Below are 23,439 nucleotides of genomic sequence, written 5' to 3' on the forward strand. Positions count from 1 at the left end.
GTTACCCTTCTTTTCCAATGAAGTAACATCCTTAAAAGTACATCGTTCAGAAACCGCGTTCCTTGTTCGAAGATGTTTGCATAAGATGACTCAAGCTGTTCACTGCAAACTTCAAGTCCACCCGTGATAAAATAAGTGGATGTTTGAAAAGGCAACAGTTCGACCAGTTAAGGCGAGGACAAAATTAAAGTCGCTTAAAGTGATATCAAAACATTTACTCAATCTGTCGGCCTGAAAAGAATGGATCAACACTGAAAACCCGGAATTAAGCGCATAGTGCTTTTAGTTATGCGCTATAGAAATCTCCTTAATAAATCAGTCTTTACCGAGACTAGTAATAAGGCTTGGCTGGTCGAAACCCGAAGACCGCGAGACAAGTAGCGCTTGACATGACATATCTAAACATTATTGGATTCAGGAAAGGAAAACGAATACAACGTAATTATATTTTATTCTGTTACTGAGGTCAGAGATTGCACGAAATGTTGGTCTAAAAGCGTGTTTTTGTGTTCTCAGCAGTTTTAGGTACTTTCAACACCATGGACTCATTGTGCGACGTCATTTTGTCATCGCCAACCTCTTCCTTGCAATAACGTGATCATTTTCAAACAGTTAAAAAAAAAAAAACCATTTTACACTATTTTGAAAACTGTTGACGCTGTTTTCTCAGAATCGTTTTTCGAGCACCAGTGCCGTCATTGGGAATTGCTCATCTTCTTGGCGGCCGAGTGATAACGCACTTGCGCTCGGAAGCGAGAGGTTGCGAGTTCGACCCTGGGTCAGGGCGTTAGCAATTTTCTCCCCCCTTTCCTAACCTAGGTGGTGGGTTCAAGTGCTAGTCTTTCAGATGAGACGAAAAACCGAGGTCCCTTCGTGTACACTACATTGGGGTGTGCACGTTAAAGATCCCACGATTGACAAAAGGGTCTTTCCTGGCAAAATTGTATAGGCATAGATAAAAATGTCCACCAAATACCCGTGTGACTTGGAGTAAAGGCCGTGAAAGGTGAATGCTCGCCCTAATAGGCTTGAGGTTTGCTGGCCGATGTGAATGTGTGATATATTGTGTAAAAATTCCATCTCACACGGCATTAATAGGTAACATTAGTTATTGTAAAGCGCATTGAGCATATATATGATTATGCGCTATAGCAAATGTCCATTATTATTATTATTCTTGCTCTGCTCTGAAATGGTGTCTTTGTCCAATAACACAGATACTTCCATGAATGACTAAGGAACGATTTTAGAAATTCTGTCAAAGTACAAAAACTTGCCTTTTTTCGGAAATTTAATTTGTGCCCATGATATGTACCCAGAAAACAACGTCTTTTCATAAATGTGAAGAAATTGCCCTGTTATTGCATCTAGGATCCTGTTTAGAGTAAAATAAAACATACTTCAAAATGGAGAAAAAAACTGTAAGCAGGTTGGGATATCATCAGAAAGAATTGATATGTAATGTGTCATGAAGATCTGTCCAGTAGTTTTCTGGGAATCCCTCCAGGCCGTATAGGAAGATAAGATAAGATAAGATAAGATAAGATAAGATAAGATAAGAATAGTTAAATGTCCATTTTTATTGTACATTAAAATGGAAATGTGTCTTTTGGCAAACATGAGCTAAACTGTTTTAAGGGAAAGGACTGTGCCTTTAATTGTGTGCAAGGAACATAAACAAAAAACAGACTTCTTCTTCTTCTTCTTCAGCGTTCCAGAATTGTCTGGTTACGTGTGAGCTCGTTTGCCCATTTGGGTTCCCCACACTATACTCTGAGAGCATAGTCAGCTTCACTCCGCTTTCGTTGAGTAGGCATGCTGGGTATTTTCGTGTTTCCATAACCCACCGAACTCTGACATGGATTACAGGATCTTTTCCGTGCGCACTTAAGTCTTGTGCTTGCGAAGGGGGTTAAGTCACTAGCAGGTCTGCACATAAGTTGACCTGGGAGATCGGAAAAATCTTCACTCTTAATTAACCCACCAGGCGGCAGCGACCGGGATTCGAACTCACGACCTCCCGATTAGGAGGCCGACGTCATACCACCACGCCACTGCGCCCGTCAAAAACAGACTGTTGCAGATATTTGTTAGGATTCTTTCTTTTACATTTTGTTTATTTGTTGCTTAACGTCCAGCCGACTACGCAGAGCCATATCAGGACGAGGAAGGGGGGGATGAAGGGGGCCACTTGTCAAGCGATTCCTGTTTACAAATGCACTAACCCATTACTTGTGTCCCAGCAGGCTTTAGTAAAACTAAATTAATACCTACTGGAAGATTACCAGTTTCCAGTATGTTAAAATAGGCTTAACCTATCTACTGCTGGACTTACATCAGAACACTAACAGATTAAACTATACATGAATCGCGAGACAAGCGGCAAGAGAAGAGATTTTTGGAAAAAATACAGGTGAATGAGCAAGAAGGCAGAAAAAAGAAAAGAATTCATGAAGAAAAAGAGAGCATGACAGGAAAGAGGAACCAAAAATCTACCTAACAGCAAACTAGAAAGCTCCTGCGGTTCCAAAAACAGGAGGGGCCTTTAATTTCATAACCGCAGTGCCCCACTGCAGGATTCTTTTACATTAACCGTACCTGTTGATCTGGACTTGTTTGTTTTGTTTGTGTTCTTTCTTTCTTTCTTTATTTGGTGTTTAACATCGTTTTCAACCACGAAGGTTATATCGCGACGGGAAAAGGGGGGAGATGGGATAGAGCCACTTGTCAATTGTTTCTTGTTCACAAAAGCACTAATCAAAAATTTGCTCCAGGGGCTTGCAACGTAGTACAATGTATTACCTTACTGGGAGAATGCAAGTTTTCAGTACAAAGGACTTAACATTTCTTACATACTGCTTTACTAAAATCTTTACAAAAATTGACTATAATCTATACAAGAAACACTTAACAAGGGTAAAAAGAGAAACAGAATCCGTTAGTCGCCTCTTACGACATGCTGGGGAGCATCGGGTAAATTCTTCCCCCTAACCCGCGTTTTTTTTGTGTGTGTTCATGTTTGTGTGTACACTTGTGACTAGTGTAAGCTACAAGTAATTACAACGAACGCAATAAGTCACATAATACGCCAATCATCACGTTATCATTAAAACCACGCCTACCAATAATGAATAGTGCAGACACATAATGATTTTGTTGTTCATTTACCTATTTCATCGCGAAGTTGCACGCTACTACGATGCACGAAGGTGTGAAAACAATGATTATTAATAATGAACACATTCCGACATAAAACAAAAACAAACAAGTCGCGTAAGGCGAAAATACAACATTTAGTCAAGCTCAGTCGAACTCACAGAATGAAACTGAACGCATTGCATTTTTTCCGCAAGACCGTACACTCGTAGCATCGTCTGTCCACCGCTCGTGGCAAAGGCAGAAAAGCGCGGTAGCGGTTGCGCTGAGGAGGATAGCACGTTTTTCTATATCTCTATTCTTTTCAACTCTCTGAACGTGTTTTTAATCCAAACATATCATATCTATATGTTTTTGGAATCAGGAACGGACAGGGAATAAGATGAAATTGTTTTTAAATCGATTTCGGAAATTTAATTTTAATCATAATTTTTATATTTTTTATTTTCAGAGCTTGTTTTTAATCCGAATATAACATATTTATATGTTTTTGGAATCAGAAAATGATGAAGAATACGACAAACGTAATTATGGATCGTTTTATAAAAAAATAATTTTAATTACAATTTTCAGATTTTTAATGACCAAAGTCATTAATTAATTTTTAAGCCTCCAAGCTGAAATGCAATACCAAAGTCCGGCCTTCGTCGAAGATTGCTTCGCCAAAATTTCAATCAATTTGATTGAAAAATGAGGGTGTGACAGTGCCGCCTCAACTTTTACAAAATGCTGGATATGACGTCATCAAAGACATTAAAAATTTATCGAAAAAATGAGAAAAAAAAAGTCTCGGGATATCATACCCAGGAACTCTCATGAACATATTCATAAAGATCGGTCCAGTAGTTTACTCTGAATCGCTCTACACACACACAGACACACATACACACACAGACACACACAGACACACACACAGACAGACACACACACACAGACACACACACAAACACACACAGACACACACACACACACACACACACACACACACACACACACACACACACACCACGACCCTCGTCTCGATTCCCCCTCTATGTTAAAACATTTAGTCAAAACTTGACTAAATGTAAAAAGGACGGAAAGAAAGAAAGAAAGCCCCTCTGCTATGGGGATAAGTACACACAAATGTCACGCGTGCAGAGCATGGTTTTGTGTGTGATCAATTGCTGCAACAGAACTGCATGCACATTTTGACCGCTACAGGCTGTTTGCAAAGGATCATCTTTATATTCCTGTATCTGCGAGATCTGCATTTTGAACCTCAAGTTCTGCTTGCGAATCGTTTTGTCAAGTATGTTTGTTCGCAGAGAGTAAAGATGCACACAGCAAGACAGCCCCACACACACACACGCACGCACGCACGCACGCACGCACACACACAAACACACACACTCACACAAACACACGCTTGAGTACTCCACACTCAAAGCTGGCGCTTTGGGATTTGAGATTAAGATCAATGTTGTTGACCAATTAGTTCCCAATAAATGACAATATAAATAAAAAAATAAAAAAATAGTGAATTAATTTATTTTCCATCGGCAAAACCTTGATGTAATACGATTCTAAATCAGATAAATACGGAAAACCAAGCAAACCGAGTATCACTTACCTTTGTGAATACAGCTGTTCTCGTTACTGGGTCGCCACACGGCCCAAGCAAACGGACCCTCACCCCTCCCCCCCCCCCCCCCCAAAAAAAAAAAGAAAAAAAAAAAGAAAAAAAAGAAGGTGGTTATAGGTTAGTCTGACAATAAGCTAGGTCAATCTTGACTCGCCGTGAAAGACTCATACGTTGAAAAGAAAATCAACAATGACATACACATAGAGATTGTTGAGGTTAACTGATTTTATTGATGAAGTAAGCAAAGTCCCCCAAGATGTGGTTAACTGGTTATTTTATTATTTGATAAGAATCAATAATGTAAGGTTGATATTTTCGGTAGTTCGTCGATAGTTTGGTTGTTCGTCGATCCGTTGCTTTATTGATGTCTGTCTAGCTGTGTGTGTGTGTGTGTGTGTGTGTGTGTGTGTGTGTGTGTGTGTGTGTGTTGTGCACCAAGCTTTTTGTGTTGCAGCTATTGTGTGTTTTTTCCTCTTTGTTTATGTGGATTTGTTTGTTTGTTTGTAAATTTGTTTTCAACTTAATTGTTTGATCATATGTTAGTTAATCTTTTGCGACAAAATAATAATGTATGAACTTGCTTCATATCATTTGGTATTGTGATGAATGTCATTTGTTCCCTTCATCTCCATGCCCCAAGTGTGCCCCATTGAATAAAAATAAACTTTCAACCTTGAGCTACAGAACAGTCCATTCAGCCTAGACCCGCTTTCCGTTACCCTTATGCAAACTGAAGCGCGTACCACCTCCTGCGTAAGATGTGCAAACAGAACAGACTTCGGACGACCTCCGTTCCAGCACGGGTGGTTTATACCCGACACCCGCTTCGAGGTACCCGATACAAAGTCGGGTATTCCACTTCACCTTGAGCCAAACCGAGGGCGGCATCTTCTGCATGCGTTGTCAATGTCAAGATGGGACGTTTTTGCACCAACATTGCGACGGGTACTTGTGGGAAATGGGGCACCCCACTCAAGCCTTTTCAAACCAAGAAAAGATAAGCAAGTAGGAGAGCTTAAAGTGAAATCCAAATCGACTAGGGTCACTGGGTCACTATTTCTCATGAATTTAACAAATCGTCTAACAGGTCGTTTAATGGCACAACAGAAATATTAACAAGTCGCGTAAGGCGAAAATACAATATTTAGTCAAGTAGCTGTCGAACTCACAGAATGAAACTGAACGCAATGCAACGCAGCAAGACCGTATACTCGTGGTCCACCGCTCACGGCATAGGCAGTGAAATTGACAAGAAGAGCGGGGTAGTGGTTACGCTATGCTGCATAGCACGCTTTTCTGTACCTCTCTTCGTTTTAACTTTCTGAGCGTGTTTTTAATCCAAACATATCATATCTATATATTTTTGGAATCAGGAACCGACAAGAAATAAGATGAAAGTGTTTTTAAATTGATTTCGAAAAAAAAATTTTGATAATAATTTTTATATATTTAATTTTCAGAGCTTGTTTTTAATCCGAATATAACATATTTATATGTTTTTGGAATCAGCAAATGATGGAGAATAAGATAAACGTAAATTTGGATCGTTTTATAAATTTTTATTTTTTTTTACAATTTTCAGATTTTTAATGACCAAAGTCATTAATTAATTTTTAAGCCACCAAGCTGAAATGCAATACCGAACCCCGGGCTTCGTCGAAGATTACTTGACCAAAATTTCAACCAATTTGGTTGAAAAATGAGGGCGTGACAGTGCCGCCTCAACTTTCACGAAAAGCCGGATATGACGTCATCAAAGCCATTTATCAAAAAAATGAAAAAAACGTTCGGGGATTTCATACCCAGGAACTCTCATGTCAAATTTCATAAAGATCGGTCCAGTAGTTTAGTCTGAATCGCTCTACACACACACACACACACACGCACGCACGCACACACATACGCACATACACCACGACCCTCGTTTCAATTCCCCCTCGATGTTAAAATATTTAGTCAAAACTTGACTAAATATAAAAACAAAGAGAAAGAGAAAGAGAGACGAAAAGAGAGAGAGAGAGAGAGAGAGAGAGAGAGAGAGAGAGAGAGAGAGAGAGAGAGAGAGAGAGAGAGAGAGAGAGAGAGAGAGAGAGAGAGAGAGAGAGAGAGAAAGGCCGTAGAACTTTAGAACAGGTTAAAACCAGCACGGTGTTATTTCTTGTGAATCTGGTAAACGTATTGTGTTTAATCTCCTAGTGCATGTATGCACAAAGTGCGATATTGTTGAGCTGCGCTATAAAGATTAAAGCCCATCGGGAGATCATCAATTCATTACATCTCGTGAACCTGCAAGCTTTTAAGTAGGGGAAAAACTGGGACTCGATCGTGAAAAAAAGTTAAGTGGCGAAAAAAAGCGCCAACAAAACATTCATAAAACATCCATCCAATACCCGATCCTGAACTCAGATCAAAATGAGTTCGGCTCATTCTATCCCTGACAGGATGCCTTGGTTTTCCTTGTCTGGCGAGGAAATCGATTTGTTTTTTTACATATTTAGATCTTTTCGTAATGTGTTATGGATGTAAGCAGATTCGCGATCGTCGATAATGATTTTTCATGGTGTTGTGTAATTTTTAAATTACAAAGGAATTGATATGTAAGACAGTTTTAAGCGAGCTATTTTTCGCGGCTGTATTTACTGTGCAAACAACTCTAAATATGGCAAAAGTGTCACGTGATAATCAACCGTACCCCCCGCGGGTTAGGGGGAAGAATTTACCCGATGCTCCCCAGCATGTCGTAAGAGGCGACTAACGGATTCTGTTTCTCCTTTTACCCTTGTTAAGTGTTTCTTGTATAGAATATAGTCAATTTTTGTGAAGATTTTAGTCAAGCAGTATGTAAGAAATGTTATGTCCTTTGTACTGGAAACTTGCATTCTCCCTGTAAGGTAATATATTGTTCTACGTTGCAAGCCCCTGGAGCAAATTTTTGATTAGTGTTTTTGTGAACAAGAAACAATTGACAAGTGGCTCTATCCCACCCCTTTCCTCGTCGCGATATAACCTTCGTGGTTGAAAACGACGTTAAACACCAAATAAATAAATAAATAAATAATCAACCGTTTGGTTTCGGCGCTCGCTGGAGCAGACGATTTTTTGACAGTGATGCAACCATATATTACGGTCTCCCTCCGGCAGCAGTCCCAAAATTTCGACTTGTTTTGACCTTAGAACGATGTCTTTATCATTACAAGATACAAGATACAAGATATTTATTCACCAATTTTGCAAAAGGATTTCATCTTGGCACGGCACGGTAAAAATAAAATAACAAGTCGCGTAAGGCGAAAATACAATATTTAGTCAAGTAGCTGTCGAACTCACAGAATGAAACTGAACGCAATGCAACGCAGCAAGACCGTATACTCGTGGTCCACCGCTCACAGCATTGGCAGTGAAATTGACAAGAAGAGCGGGGTAGTGGTTACGCTATGCTGCATAGCACGCTTTTCTGTACCTCTGTTCGTTTTAACTTTCTGAGCGTGTTTTTAATCCAAACATATCATATCTATATATTTTTGGAATCAGGAACCGACAAGGAATAAGATGAAAGTGTTTTTAAATTGATTTCGAAAAAAAAATTTGATAATAATTTTTATATATTTAATTTTCAGAGCTTGTTTTTAATCCGAATATAACATATTTATATGTTTTTGGAATCAGCAAATGATGGAAAATAAGATAAACGTAAATTTGGATCGTTTTATAAATTTTTATTTTTTTTTACAATTTTCAGATTTTTAATGACCAAAGTCATTAATTAATTTTTAAGCCACCAAGCTGAAATGCAATACCGAACCCCGGGCTTCGTCGAAGAGTACTTGACCAAAATTTCAACCAATTTGGTTGAAAAATGAGGGCGTGACAGTGCCGCCTCAACTTTCACGAAAAGCCGGATATGACGTCATCAAAGCCATTTATCAAAAAAATGAAAAAAACGTTCGGGGATTTCATACCCAGGAACTCTCATGTCAAATTTCATAAAGATCGGTCCAGTAGTTTAGTCTGAATCGCTCTACACACACACACAGACACACACACAGACACACGCACATACACCACGACCCTCGTTTCGATTCCCCCTCGATGTTAAAATATTTAGTCAAAACTTGACTAAATATAAAAACCAACCAGACACATATGCAGACACACATCACCATGCATGCATACATACGTACATTACACTGTCATGCACACACAGACACAACTCACACACACACACACACACACACACACACACACGCACACACACACACACACACACACACACACACACACACACACACACACACACACACACACACACACACACACACACACACACACACACACAATTATTTACATACTCACACATAACCAGCCACATATCTACATCACAAATTCACATCGTCGCCTTGTAAAGGTAACAAGAAGAGCAAACGCTCGATCGAGTCACTTTCGCAGTTCTGAATATTATATGAGGCAATTTTTCCTTCAAGACATACCTGTGACCTTGAAAAAGGTCAAAGGTCACCAAAGCAGACGTCAAAGTGTAGAGGTCACTGGGAGTCACGTTCACATAAAATTTGAGCCCGGTCACTTTTATAGTTTCCGAGAAAAGCCCAACGTTAAGTTGTGTGTTGCCGAACAGAAAAGGCTAGTTATCTCCCTTGTTTTTCTGATAACGTTCGTAAAAGGCTACAGATGTAAATACTTTGATGTAAAGAATAATCCTACAAAGTTTCAATCACATCCGATGAACTTTGTCAAAGATATAAAATGTCTAATTTTTCCTTTGACGCTGACCTGTGACCTTGAAAAAGGTCAAAGGTCAACGAAACCATCGTTAAAGTGTAGAGGTCATTGGAGGTCACGACTAAACAAAATATGAGCCCGATCGCTTTGATAGTTTCTGAGAAAAGTCCAACGTTAAGGTGGTGTCTACGGACGGCCGGCCGGACAGACTAACACTGACCGATTACATAGAGTCACTTTTTCTCAAGTGACTCAAAAACCATATCAGTTTAAAAGGGGTGCCAGTAATATCAATACAACATTAGTGAATACTAGAACAATACCTAAAATTTATAATCCATTTAAAAGTAAGTAGTACACGTAATTATTATCATTTAGTCAGATCATCACATAAAATTATATATTCATGATCTAGCCAGTTAGACAGTTTAAAACAACAGTATTAACAGACTATCACAGATCTACTCAAGCACCTGAACCTAGAGTCGCATTGCACAAAACTACTACCATCACAGAACTACTCCAGCACCTAAAAAATAAGGACCATTCCACATTGCACATATTTCCACTATCACAAGTTTGTTTGTTTGTTTATTTGTTGCTTAACGTCCAGCCGACAACGCAGAGCCATATCAGGACGAGGAAGAGGGGGATGAAGGGGGCCACTTGTCAAGCGATTCCTGTTTACAAATGCACTAACCCATTACTTGTGTCCCAGCAGGCTTTAGTAAAACTAAATTAATACCTACTGGAAGATTACCAGTTTCCAGTATGTTAAAATAGGCTTAACCTATCTACTGCTGGACTTACATCAGAACACTAACAGATTAAACTATACATGAATCGCGAGACAAGCGGCAAGAGAAGAGATTTTTGGAAAAAATACAGGTGAATGAGCAAGAAGGCAGAAAAAGGAAAAGAATTCATGAAGAAAAAGAGAGCATGACAGGAAAGAGGAACCAAAAATCTACCTAACAGCAAACTAGAAAGCTCCTGCGGTTCCAAAAACAGGAGGGGCTTTTAATTTCATAACCGCAGTGCCCCACTGCGGGACTATCACAAGTTATGAGAACAGTAATGGAATGCAGTGAAAGGACTAAGTAACAAAAGAACCCCCCCCCCCAATCCTATAACTACAGTATATTACAACGTCTTCACTACAGGAGTTGTCAGTACAGCATGGGGGATGAAGCTAGAGCGAAAGCGACTAGTTCTGGCTTTCAAAGCTCTGTAGCGCCTACCAGATGGAAGAGGCTCGAAGAAGTGGTTTGCCGGGTGGGAGGGGTCGCGAACAATCTTTCCTGCTTTTCGACCTGAGCGCAACTCAAAGATAGAGGCAACGGAAGGGAAGTCACAGCCCGCGATTTTGGAGGCTGTCCGCACAATGCTCTCCAGTAGCTGTTTCTCTTACTGTGAAGAACAGAACGGAGATCACTGTCGAAGTCGGCCAATCTGCAATCATTTTCGTCTCGCGAACAGTGCTCGCGAAAAACATATGGGAGATAACTCTGTATTCTTGTTTTGATAGATTCGCGTAGGACTTTAGCGTCCGGTCAGAGGGACTAAAGCGATAGTGTGCAGCGATGATGATCAGAATGTCCAATACCCTTGATCTAAAATCATAATAGCTTGCAATTTTTTGGAAGCGCCAGCAATCCAGATCTCACGCTCTTGGCGCGCCATTTTTAATTCCCAATGCGCGGCCTTGAAAGGCTGTATTGTATGGCTTCTGCAATAGAAGCTGGGTATCCACCCCCCGCGAGTTAGGGGGAAGAATTTACCCGATGCTCCCCAGCATGTCGTAAGAGGCGACTAACGGATTCTGTTTCTCCTTTTACCCTTGTTAAATTTTCTTGTATAGAATATAGTCAATTTTTGTAAAGATTTTAGTCAAGCAGTATGTAAGAAATGTTAAGTCCTTTGTACTGGAAACTTGCATTCTCCCAGTAAGGTCATATATTGTACTACGTTGCAAGCCCCTGGAGCAAATTTTTGATTAGTGCTTTTGTGAACAAGAAACAATTGACAAGTGGCTCTATCCCATCTTCCCCCTTTCCCCGTCGCGATATAACCCTTCGTGGTTGAAAACGACGTTAAACACCAAATAAAGAAAGCTGGGTATCCAATCTGGCGCAACAAGGAAATAGGTACAACACTCGGTGTAACGCGTCAATACTGTCAATCTGATCCCAGAAGCTCATCGGTTTGGAATTGTCATGAAGTCAGTGATATTCATAATATTGACGCTCCTGTTCACTGTGACAGGTACACGTGACGCGAAACAGTGACAGCCAGTCAAATAGACATAAAGACAGACTGACGGACAGGCAGGCAGACAGAAAAGCAGTCAGACAAGCCCCCGAGACGGACAGATGGAGGGACATCGTTACACAGCCAAAGCCTACTGTCAGCCAGCCAGATTGACAGATTCACCCGCTCACTTACACACATCTCTCTCTCTATCTCTCTCTCCGCTCAAACACTGACAGACTCCACTCATTTACAGATGCACACATGCGCACTCTCAAGCGAAAACAAGCACAGGCGTAAAAGTACATAGAAAACAAAGCAAGAGAGGTTCTCCCGAGAACCTGCTGACATTTGAATCTGAAGCGACTTTTTTTTTTGTCTGGCAGACGTAAATTTTAAATCAAACAGCGGATGCATCAAACTGCATGACCTTTCAACTAAACCGTTTTGCTGCACAAATTCACAGACCTGCCTTAGGACAGACCGGGTTAATTCACACGACGAACGACACCGACACACAAATCACATAGCGGATGGTCTGAGCTAGTCAAAACGAACACAACACAATATTTTAGCTGCCTTTTGGGCACTGGCAAGTTCACATTCTTGTCTTTCGTCTGGTTGGCTTATTTGGTCACTGCTGGTCAAACAAACCCGGCTACCCTGTTTCTATTCTTATCAGAGAAGGGGCAATCCGATGCGTGCAGAAAGAAAGTAAAGTTTACAACGAAGGAACCACTATAAAAGAAAAGTGGAAAGGGGGGGAGGGTGGATGGGTGGGTGGGGCTAGTGGTTGTGGTTTAATGGGGGAGGAATCACGGTCACGGACAAACTCACGACAACTTATTAGGATGTCGAGAGAGATAGAGAGAGAGAGAGAGAGAGAGAGAGAGGGGTGAGGGAGAGAGAGAGAGAGAGAGAGAGAGAGAGAGAGAGAGAGAGAGAGAGAGAGAGAGAGACAGAGAGAGAGACAGAGAGAGAGAGACAGAGAGAGAGAGAGAGAGAGAGAGAGGTTTAGACAGAGCCTTCGAGACATACAAGCAGACACGGACAGACAGACATATGGTATTAAGACAGAGGGCTGCCAGCAAACAAACTCAAAACGATCGAATAAGAGCTCACGCTAGTCCGGGGGTTGGAGAAGGAGGAATGTGAGGGAAGGAGATGGAGGGTGAGGAGGGGAGACGGAGGACGAGGGGTAGGGGAGACCGGGGCTAGTCCGCCTACTTTTATGCTTTTGGTAGCATAACTGGCGAGGAGACCGGGGCTAGTCCGCCTACTTTTATGCCTTTGGTAGCATAACTGGCGAGGAGACCGGGGCTAGTCCGCCTACTTTTATGCTTTTGGTAGCATAACAGGCGAGGAGACCGGGGCTAGTCCGCCTACTTTTATGCTTTTGGTAGCATAACTGGCGAGGAGACCGGGGCTAGTCCGCCTACTTTTATGCTTTTGGTAGCATAACTGGCGAGTTTGATGAACTAAAAGACTGATTTTTTTAATTTTACATCAAGACAAATGTGTAGCTGATATCAATGTGCAGACAGTTTTTATGTGCGCATGAACATTTGTTGTACATACTGCTTTAAGTAGACCTACCCTAACGTAGGCGAACTTGCCCCAAGTCGGGGTAAGTCCACCTACAGGGTGGGGCAAGTCCGCCGCTCTCATCCCATAGTAGGTACAAGACTAGTAGTGGGCAAGCTTTAGTGGGAAAGCTTTTTTAATTCCCTTCAATATTTAGGTTCAAAAATGCCAATGACAATATACGAAAGAATGTAACACAAAATTAGGTTAGGGGAGACCGGGGCTAGTCCGCCTACTTTTATGCTTTTGGTAGCATAACTGGCGAGGAGACCGGGGCTAGTCAGTCTACTTTTATGCTTTTGGTAGCATAACTGGCGAGTTTGATGAACTAGAAGACTGATTTTTTATTTAACATCAAGACAAACGTGTAGCTGATATCAATGTGCAGACAGTTTTTATGTGCGCATGAACATTTGTTGTACATACTGCTCACGGCGAACATGCCCCATGACAAATAGGCGGACTTGCCCCCGCACGGGCAGGCAACTCTAGTGCCAGATAGCGAGCACAACATGGGAAGGAAGAAGCAAAACTTTCGTCAGAACTCGACCTTAATTAACGCACTTTCACTCGACACCAAGACTAAGTATTTGTTCTCAGAGGTAATGCATCAAAACCTAAGTCAACTCCTATGCATTCATGTTACAAAAAATGAAGAAAAACACTTTTTGTGATCTGTACTCACGATATATGGGCGCGCAACCTCTGAACTTCTGCAGGATATGGCGGGAAGAAGGGACACCACTCTCACATGGTGTGAATGACTAAAAGGTGGCAAACGTAAGAATAAACAGACAAAGACGGATGTGCCCCGGGGGCGGACTAGCCCCGGTCTCCCCTATCATGAAATGGCATTTTCAGTAAAAGGGGTCAAGCAAGGTCGACAACACCCCGTCAGTACGCACACCTGTAGACTGAACACACGGAGCCAACACTGGCAGACACATTCCTCTCATGCTCACCGGCATATACTGCCTCTCAAGAGTTCACATCATATTGTCTCGTGGACAACAGTCTCACAGAGGACAGGGCCGAGGTGCACGAAGCGAAAGTGGGTGCCACCCAAACGGGTGAGAACAAACCGCGGGGTCTGATTCGTTGAAATCACACAAACATTCAATTTCAACCAATCCAACACCGCGGCTGACTTTTACCCGGTTGGTTACTTTCTCGTGCCCCTCGACCCTGGTAGATGCCCATCAGCTAGCAGCCAACATCACCTCAAGAGTTCACATCTAACAACCAAAAGAAATGACAGAGAAAGAGCAATAGAGACAGCGACAGACGTACGTACGTACGTACGTACGGACGGACGGACAAACGAACGACAGACAGACAAACAGAGACAAAGAGTCAGACAGGGAGATAGTGTTAGAAAAGGGAGGGGGCGAGAGAGAGAGAGAGAGAGAGAGGGGGGGGATGGGAGAAAAAGACAGAATGAGAGACGGATAGAGAGAAAAGGGCAGAGAAAGAGAAAACAAGAAATTCCTCCGAGGTAGGAAAAACACCCCCGTTGGTCAAAGGGAAATAACCATTCTCACTGCCACCAACTGAGAAGGTTATTTCCCTTTGACCATTAATATGTCCCTCTATAAGTCCTTGTAGAATCTTAATCCACCAATAACTCCCTAACCGTGTGTTTGACTGGTCCCAATTTTTGTAAGGACCGTCTCAGGAATGTTTACAACCTGTTCACCAAGTTTGGTGACGATCGGTCCGTTCATTCTTGAGATCTATATGCGAACACAAACACACAAACACACAAACAAACAAACAAACAAACAAACAAACAAACACATCGACCGAATCCTATACACACCCCTATACCGGGGGTGTAAAGAATGAGAGAGAGAGACAGAGACAGAGAGATACAAGCACAGTCATGCAGAGAGACAGACGGACAGAGAATACATAACCAGGACAACTGCACTGTTTCTGCTTTTCACAAGAAAAAGTGGTAGATATCCAGTTTCATCATGTAGAAGTTTCCTTTTTTCCCCGTCGTCACAAAAATGCATTCTGATTGCACACTGAGGTGCCCATTGTGCGAACAATCAAGCAAATTGCCCCAGGAACTTGCACGCACGTGCAAAACAGATGATAATCTATTGTTTCTCAGTTCGCTTGGCATTTCAGGTGACTCAGAATTGTGGCAAGGACTGTTTGTTCAGCTTGCAGTACGAAACTTACCCACGTCGTTATTTGCACATGACGAAAACATGTCCTTAACTTTAGGAGAAATGTTCCCCATAGACTCACTTAGTTTTATGTATTGATGTATTTATTTATTTATTCATATATTCATTCATTTATACATTTCTGTATTTATTTATTAATCATGTATTTACGTATTGTTTATTGATATGTGTATCCATTTGTATCTGTTTCTTATTGTCCGTCTTTCTTTCTTTCTATATCTATTTATGTATGTATTTACTTGTATTTATTTATTACGTTTATTATTATATATCATACTGTTGTGGTTGTTCTTGTTGTAAAGGTCTCATGTTCGTTTTTTTCAAAGATTTAAATTATAAAAAAAATAAATAAATCAAAAGCGAACAGCAACAGCCAATCACTCAAATTCGCTTTCTTTTCACACAAAAAAAGGAACAAAGGAATTCTACTTCAGAGATTGTTGTGGGATTTTGTGTCCATTTTGAGCTTGAATCTTTTAGATATACTGAAAATACATTGGCGCTAGAGGCTGTACCTTAGGCAAAGGCCACGTGATGTTCAAAGCATGTCACTTTCAATCACCATTGGCGTTGGATGAACGAAAAAGGGAGAACGGCTTAAGCTTTAGTTTGTTTCTGTTTCTGTTCACTGTGTACGCTGGTACGATGCAAGTTAAATCTTCAAATTACCAATAGATACCGCACGGCAAAAATATCACGGCAACTTCTCATTTTAGAGTTCAACTATTTTGTATTAAATATATAAGCCTCAAGCTCTTAAATGCCAAGGCAGAGAAACATGTTATCAATTAAACTTTCAACGTCGCCTTGGGAACGATTCAAACAGAGAACAGAGAGAACGACAGTTTTCACTCCCTGTTAGGGGCTCCGCTCACATATGTAACTTCAGCAGGACCTACGACGCACTGCAGATTATCCCAGCCCGCTACACGTTGCATGAAAGGAAAACAGGCCAAGTACTCGTCATAATCCCAATCGCGGCAAAAATAATAGGCCGTGCGTCGTTTGTGCCGCTGAAACTGCGCAGGTATATTCTGCCCATTACGCAGATACGCATTTGAAACTTTCAGATATGTGTAATGACAGGACTTTTTCAACTGCAGTACAAAAAATGAACGGATTCACGACAATCTGAATATGTCACAAGGAGAGAACATTTCCTTTTCAGAACCACACTTACAGAGTTGTCGGCGTTGACTGACGTCATTGGGTCACGTGTTCCAATGATTAAAAACAATTCGGCGGCCATTGTGGCAGTCACCCAGCAAATCCGAGTCAAATAAAAGGGCGATTTTTTTGTATATGCATACACTATACATGTTGGTTTTTCATATATACCCCGTCAACCTATCAGTTTCGCTATTCGGGACAAACATAATATTTCTGAAGTCCAGCTGTTAATGTATTGCCAGGCACCAAACCACATTCAAGCTAAGGAATCACACAGATGAATACCAAATGGGAAGATTGCGTGAACGCCCGTCTTCAATCGCCCCGCCATATAAACTGCCTATTCCGTCTTCGGAGGATCAAATACGCAATTTGACTTCTTGACACTCAGTCAGGAAAAAAAACGCTCACGTCACGGAGACACTCCCCGAAAAGTTTTGAACGGTTTGGAAAGGGTCGGTTCGTTGGGGCACTGCACCAGCTACGAGTCGCCTTCACTTCACTCACCACTACAGCGCAACTACTATCTACACTGCCACACCCCCTTTTCTTTTCTCCACTTTTTTCAAACAGTGAGCAGCCTTTGCTGCAAGGTAGGGTTTTTTGCTTGGTGCCGCCATTCTAGGTTCTGTAGTCGATTGATCTAGCTTAGGGTCTCTTTTGTTTAAATCCGTACCACCATTTCAAAATTGTAGATAGAACTTAGGTGCCCCCCTCTCTGGTAGGTGTCATCTCTCATTTCTCATTAACATCCCCACCATTGTCATCGCCACCCATTATTCTCCCTCTACTGTTAAAAAAATAAAACGGAAATTCTAGTCCCTAACTGTGTTTAAGCTTTTAACGCATAAAGTATGTCTGTATAGCGTTGCCTTGTCTAGTTGTCCAGTCTATGTGATTTGTCTCTGATGTTTGTTTTCGTCTTTGTTCTTGTCTTGTCTCGTCTCGTCTGAATGAATGAGTGCGCGGTGGAATAGTACTTTTAGCCACAGTTTTTTAGCTGAGCTCCCGCTGAACTCATCACGTTTGAGAGAGGGGGAGTGGAGCCTCCTTCCCCCGTCCACCATGGCTGAGTTCAGCGACACAAATATAGAGACCGATGGCGACGGAGATATGTCCGACGCCTCGATCATAAACGAGTGGGACGTTGATCCCCTCCACCCCCCAGGAGAAGATGATGAGCCTTTCACGGACTCGCGCGGACGAAAAAGAAAGAGAAAACAAATCCCTGACACCAGCTCAGGAGCTGAAAAAACAGACCATGACCATGACCCTGACCATGACCAGGACCCAAATAAAAGACAAAACATGACCTTGGACCCAGAAAAGTCCAAAAACCTAGATCAGGAACAAAACCCAAAACCTACGCACCTGGAAAAAAAAAACCCAGGAACACACAAAACCAAAACCAAAACCAGTAAGAAGAAATCTGTTCAGGGAAAATTTAGTCACACCAGTCTTCCTTGAACACCCTGTGATCTTGGAGGATACAAAAGAGGGACCCGCCACGTTCAGGGCGCTGGGCCTCCACAGATTCAAAACAATCCAGGCAGCGGTGGGCCCGGTGCTCTCTCTCCGTCCCCTGGCGGGCGAGAGATGGCTAGTGGGCTGCAACAGCAAAAATCAGCAAAACAAACTTACTAAAATCACTGATCTAGGTGGCGTAACAATTAAATGCTTCGCTCCGGAAGCCACGACCGAGGGCGTTGTCAAAGGAATCCCTAGGGAACACTCTGAAAATGAAATCCTACGGATGGACATCCGAGTAAACATCAAGTCGGAATCAGGCAAGACTGCCCAGAAAGGCCTGGCAGCCATCAAAAAAATAGTCAGATTAAAAAACAACAAGTCGCGTAAGGCGAAAATACAATATTTAGTCAAGTAGCTGCCCTTTTTCAGCAAGACCGTATACTCGTAGCATCGTCAGTCCACCGCTCATGGCAAAGGCAGTGAAATTGACAAGAAGAGCGGGGTAGTAGTTGCGCTAAGAAGGATAGCACGCTTTTCTGTACCTCTCTTTGTTTTAACTTTCTGAGCGTGTTTTTAATCCAAACATATCATATCTATATGTTTTTGGAATCAGGAACCGACAAGGAATAAAATGAAAGTGTTTTTAAATTGATTTCGAAAAAAAAATTTTGATAATAATTTTTATATATTTAATTTTCAGAGCTTGTTTTTAATCCGAATATAACATATTTATATGTTTTTGGAATCAGCAAATGATGGAAAATAAGATAAACGTAAATTTGGATCGTTTTATAAATTTTTATTTTTTTTTACAATTTTCCGATTTTTAATGTCCAAAGTCATTAATTAATTTTTAAGCCACCAAGCTGAAATGCAATACCGAACCCCGGGCTTCGTCGAAGATTACTTGACCAAAATTTCAACCAATTTGGTTGAAAAATGAGGGCGTGACAGTGCCGCCTCAACTTTCACGAAAAGCCGGATATGACGTCATCAAAGACATTTATCAAAAAAATGAAAAAAACGTTCGGGGATTTCATACCCAGGAACTCTCATGTCAAATTTCATAAAGATCGGTCCAGTAGTTTAGTCTGAATCGCTCTACACACACACACAGACACACACACAGACACACACACAGACACACGCACATACACCATACCCTCGTTTCGATTCCCCCTCGATGTTAAAATATTTAGTCAAAACTTGACTAAATATAAAAAAGGAGACATCTCCGAGGCTATCAAAATCACATTCAGAACGGCTGTTCTGCCAGACAGTGTAACCCTCGAGGGGGAGGAGCTTCCCCTCGAGGCGTTCGCCTGCCCAGTCAGACGCTGCGGGCGGTGCAGCCGATTTGGGCATAGCGGTCCACAGTGCCGGGCAAAAACAAAGACATGTGCTAGATGCGGTGGCAGGGACCACGACGTGGCAGGGGGCTGCGAACAAAAAAGATACTGTGTTAACTGTCACGGTGGACACTCCGCCGCTTACATGGGATGCCCGGAGTACAGGGTAAGACTGAGAGCAAACACGATCCGCTCTCAGTCTTACATACCCTACTCCGAGGCAATGCAGCGCGCGAGAAAAGAAATCCTCAATGAGAAACAGGAAAAAGAAGAAAAACAAACACGGGACTCTCCCGCACAAATAGATAGCTTCTGGAAAACACAGACACACAAACAAGTCACCTCCACCCCCGCGGATGGGTATGCAGAGGCGCTCAGGCGCACACGGCTGGGGGAAACACGCCAACCTCTTCCACCACGCATACCCAAGCAGACAACTTCAAATAAGCCCAAAAGCCACGTGCACATACCTAAGCAGACAGCCATAAACAAATCAAACAGTCACGGACCGCAAACACAACACACTCATACAGAGAAAACACAGACAAACCAAATTCCATCCTCCCCAGACACAATAGAAAAAGCAATAGATCACATATACACCCGAGTGATGCAGAAAGTAGAAAATAGCATCACAGACATCCTCAGAGCAGAAAAATTACAAACTGAAAAGGAATTAGCCACAGCAATATTACAGCAACAAGGAAATCAAAAACAACAAGATCCCACTACAAACACTTCAGATGGCGAGGCCAATGAATTCGTACAGAGGTGCCTCAGCTTCATGATAGCGGCCAGACAACAACAAAATCCAGGTTTCCTGATCAAGTCAATCGAGGAAGTTTACTTCTCCTTGACCGGGAGGCCTGTAACACATACTACACCAAACAACAAGCTACTGGCACTGGGTGCCCTGGCTGGAAGCAAGGAGCTCAGTGCCCTAGAAATCCAGGACATTAGAAATAATGCTCAACAACCAACTTCGTAAACCTCAGGGCAACACGCTTTGTAAAGTGCTATTAATACTTATGGTCCTAGTGTCCTCAATGGAAGGAAAAACAGGGAAAGAAAATATTTTACCGTGCGGTAAAAACCTAACAGTACTACAGTGGAACTGTCGCAGCCTAAATAAAAATATCTTGTATCTGACCCAATTTTTAAGCCAAAATAAATGCGACGTCCTCTGTATACAGTCTCCCCTATGCTATTTTAACAAATTACCAAACCTGGAGGGCTTTTATTACCCACCTGTTATTGACCTTAAAGACAAAGGCAAATGGCTAAAAGTGGTAACATATATTAAGTGCGGGCTATCGTACGAAGCCATAAAATCGCCGGTAACACCTAACCCACTCGGACACTCCTGTGCCGTCCAGATACCATCAAAATACGGCAAAAAAATCAACTTAGTAAATGTTTATTATCCTAAGGGATGCAGCAAAATAGAGGATTCAGCATGGCTGACTGAGCTAAACGAAAATGCAGGCCACTGGATGATAGTGGGAGATTTTAATGACCATCACAACATGTGGGACCCTTATGTTAAAAACAAAACCAGCCACCTCGCTGACAACATAAATAACTCTCTTCTACAATTACTAAACGACGGTTCCGTTACTCGGATACCGGACGTTCACAATCATAAACCCTCTGCCATAGACCTGTCCCTGGTCAGCACGGACATCTACCTAAATTCTGACTGGACAGTCTTTCCAGACACCCTGCAATCCGACCACCTAGCTATTTTGATTACCCTGTATAACATTGACCCCGGACATGAAAATAAAAATAGGAAAGCAGAGTATAATTACAACTTAGCGGACTGGTCGCTTTTTCAACAGCTACTACAAAAACCCTCAGCAGAGGACGTTCAAGATAACGATATCGAAATATATTATAACAACTTGCGAAACTGCATTATAGACGCAGCTGACCGTAGCATACCTAAAAAAACATTTAAAAAGTTCACAGGTAAAACCCAGCCTGCCTCCTGGTGGAATGAGGAATGTCAGGAAGCCATAGATAACAAACGCCTTATCACCCAAAGATTTCTAAAGAATCAAAATAACATAAATTATGACCTGATGAAACATCATCAGAGAAATTGCAGTAAGGTAACTGCCCAAGCCAAGCTGAAGGACTGGTCAAACTTCGTGTCAGAACACATAACATCATATAGAGACTCCAGTAAGGTATGGAAAAAGATAAAACAGCACAAAGGTAGATTTAAACTTCCAGATAAACCCCTTAACGATAACGGCAGATTAACGGTAGGAGACAGGGATAAGGCGGACGTGCTGGCTGAGACCTTCTCCCGGGTTAGTAAATTAAAGTATATGGAACCAGACAAACTGCATTTCCGTACTGAAATGGAAAAAGATTTTAAACACCCAGAGCCAGATAATAGCAATCCCATAAACTGTGCCATGTCTGTCTCGGAATGTGGGAAGGCCATTAAACAAATAAAGCAGGCGAAGAAGGCCCCCGGATCATGCAGAATCTCATATAGTATGATAAAACAACTCCCAAACCATTTTGTAAGTATTCTAACTGACTTTTTTAACACATGTTGGAAAAATGATAAAATTCCTATAGCCTGGAAACAAGCACAAGTCGTGGCGATCCCCAAAGTAGGGAAACCCAAAAACCTTCCCAGCAGTTACAGACCGATCTCACTCACCCCCCACTTAGGGAAAATCTATGAACGTATTATCAAAAACAGGATGGAGTACTTCCTTGACAAAAATAACATTATTCCGCCCTGCCAGGCAGGCTTTCGTAAAGGACGATCCTGCACAGACCACGTGGTACGGCTGGTGGAAAAAATGAAAAAAACATTAACAAGTAAAAACAAAACCCTACTAACTACCTTTTTCGACGTAAAGAAGGCCTACGATACCGTCTGGCACGCCCGCCTACTCGTTAAAATCCAGCGGCTGGGAATCACAGGCCACACGTACAACTTTATTAAAGATTTCATAACAGGTAGATCCATGCAGGTTAAAGTGGGCGACGCTCTCTCTTACCCACACCCCTTAGAAATGGGGGTACCCCAGGGCAGTATAATTGCTCCGATTCTCTTCAGTGTCATGCTCCATGACATAGACCTAGTAGACGTGAAAGGTGCAACCGTCCTACTGTATGCAGACGATATGGTCATCATTGACACACAAAAACCTAGAATTTATAACAAAACAGAACCCAAAATGAACCCTTTTCAAACCAAGGTAAATAACCTGATAGATTACATGCACCTAAATGGCTTCGACCTCTCTGCAGAGAAAACAGTATTTATGGTTGTATCCAGGCATAAAGTGTTATTAGATAACTGTCGCCTTACAGTGGGTGACATTAAACTAAAACCAAGCAAAACCGTGAAATTCTTAGGGGTCGTCATTCATAGAAACCTGCTCTGGGGCCCCCACATAAACCACCTTGTAGAAAAAGCAAACAAAGTAATTAGCGTGATAAAATTTCTGCGAGCGGAACCATGGGCCAGGGGACAGAAGTTTTTAACAGACATAGTTAAAGCACTTGTCCGGTCACGCCTCACATATGGCCAAGAAGCCTTTTTCGCTGCCCCTAAATCAGACCTTAAACTGCTGGAAACAGTAGAGTTAAAAGCCTTAAAAATTGCACTCAATATACCCAGATCGGCAAACAACAAAGCAACATATGATGAGGTGGGCTGGCTAAGCCTAGCTGAAGAAAGAAAGTTGCGGGCAACACAATATGTATTAAGAGCAACGGCAACTGACTCTAACCCCACAAATGAAGTACTGACAGACGACTTCACCCAGTTTAATAACATAAAGTATACCTGGCTAAGAGAGAAATCCCAAAGACAGTATGATAAAATCTACCCAATATGGGAGTATGCCAAACCAATCCTAAAAAAAGT

At 41.8% G+C, this 23,439-nt stretch overlaps 1 protein-coding gene across 2 annotated transcripts in view; it reads right to left on the bottom strand.

The window, feature by feature from the left end:
• LOC138978375 (solute carrier family 2, facilitated glucose transporter member 1-like) overlaps positions 1–23,439 on the bottom strand; it is a 139,756-nt gene that overhangs the window by 110,557 nt on the left and 5,760 nt on the right. The window lies entirely within an intron of this gene.

The sequence above is a fragment of the Littorina saxatilis genome, linkage group LG10 (genome assembly GCF_037325665.1).
Source record: "Littorina saxatilis isolate snail1 linkage group LG10, US_GU_Lsax_2.0, whole genome shotgun sequence".
Taxonomy (NCBI): Eukaryota; Metazoa; Mollusca; class Gastropoda; order Littorinimorpha; family Littorinidae; genus Littorina; species Littorina saxatilis.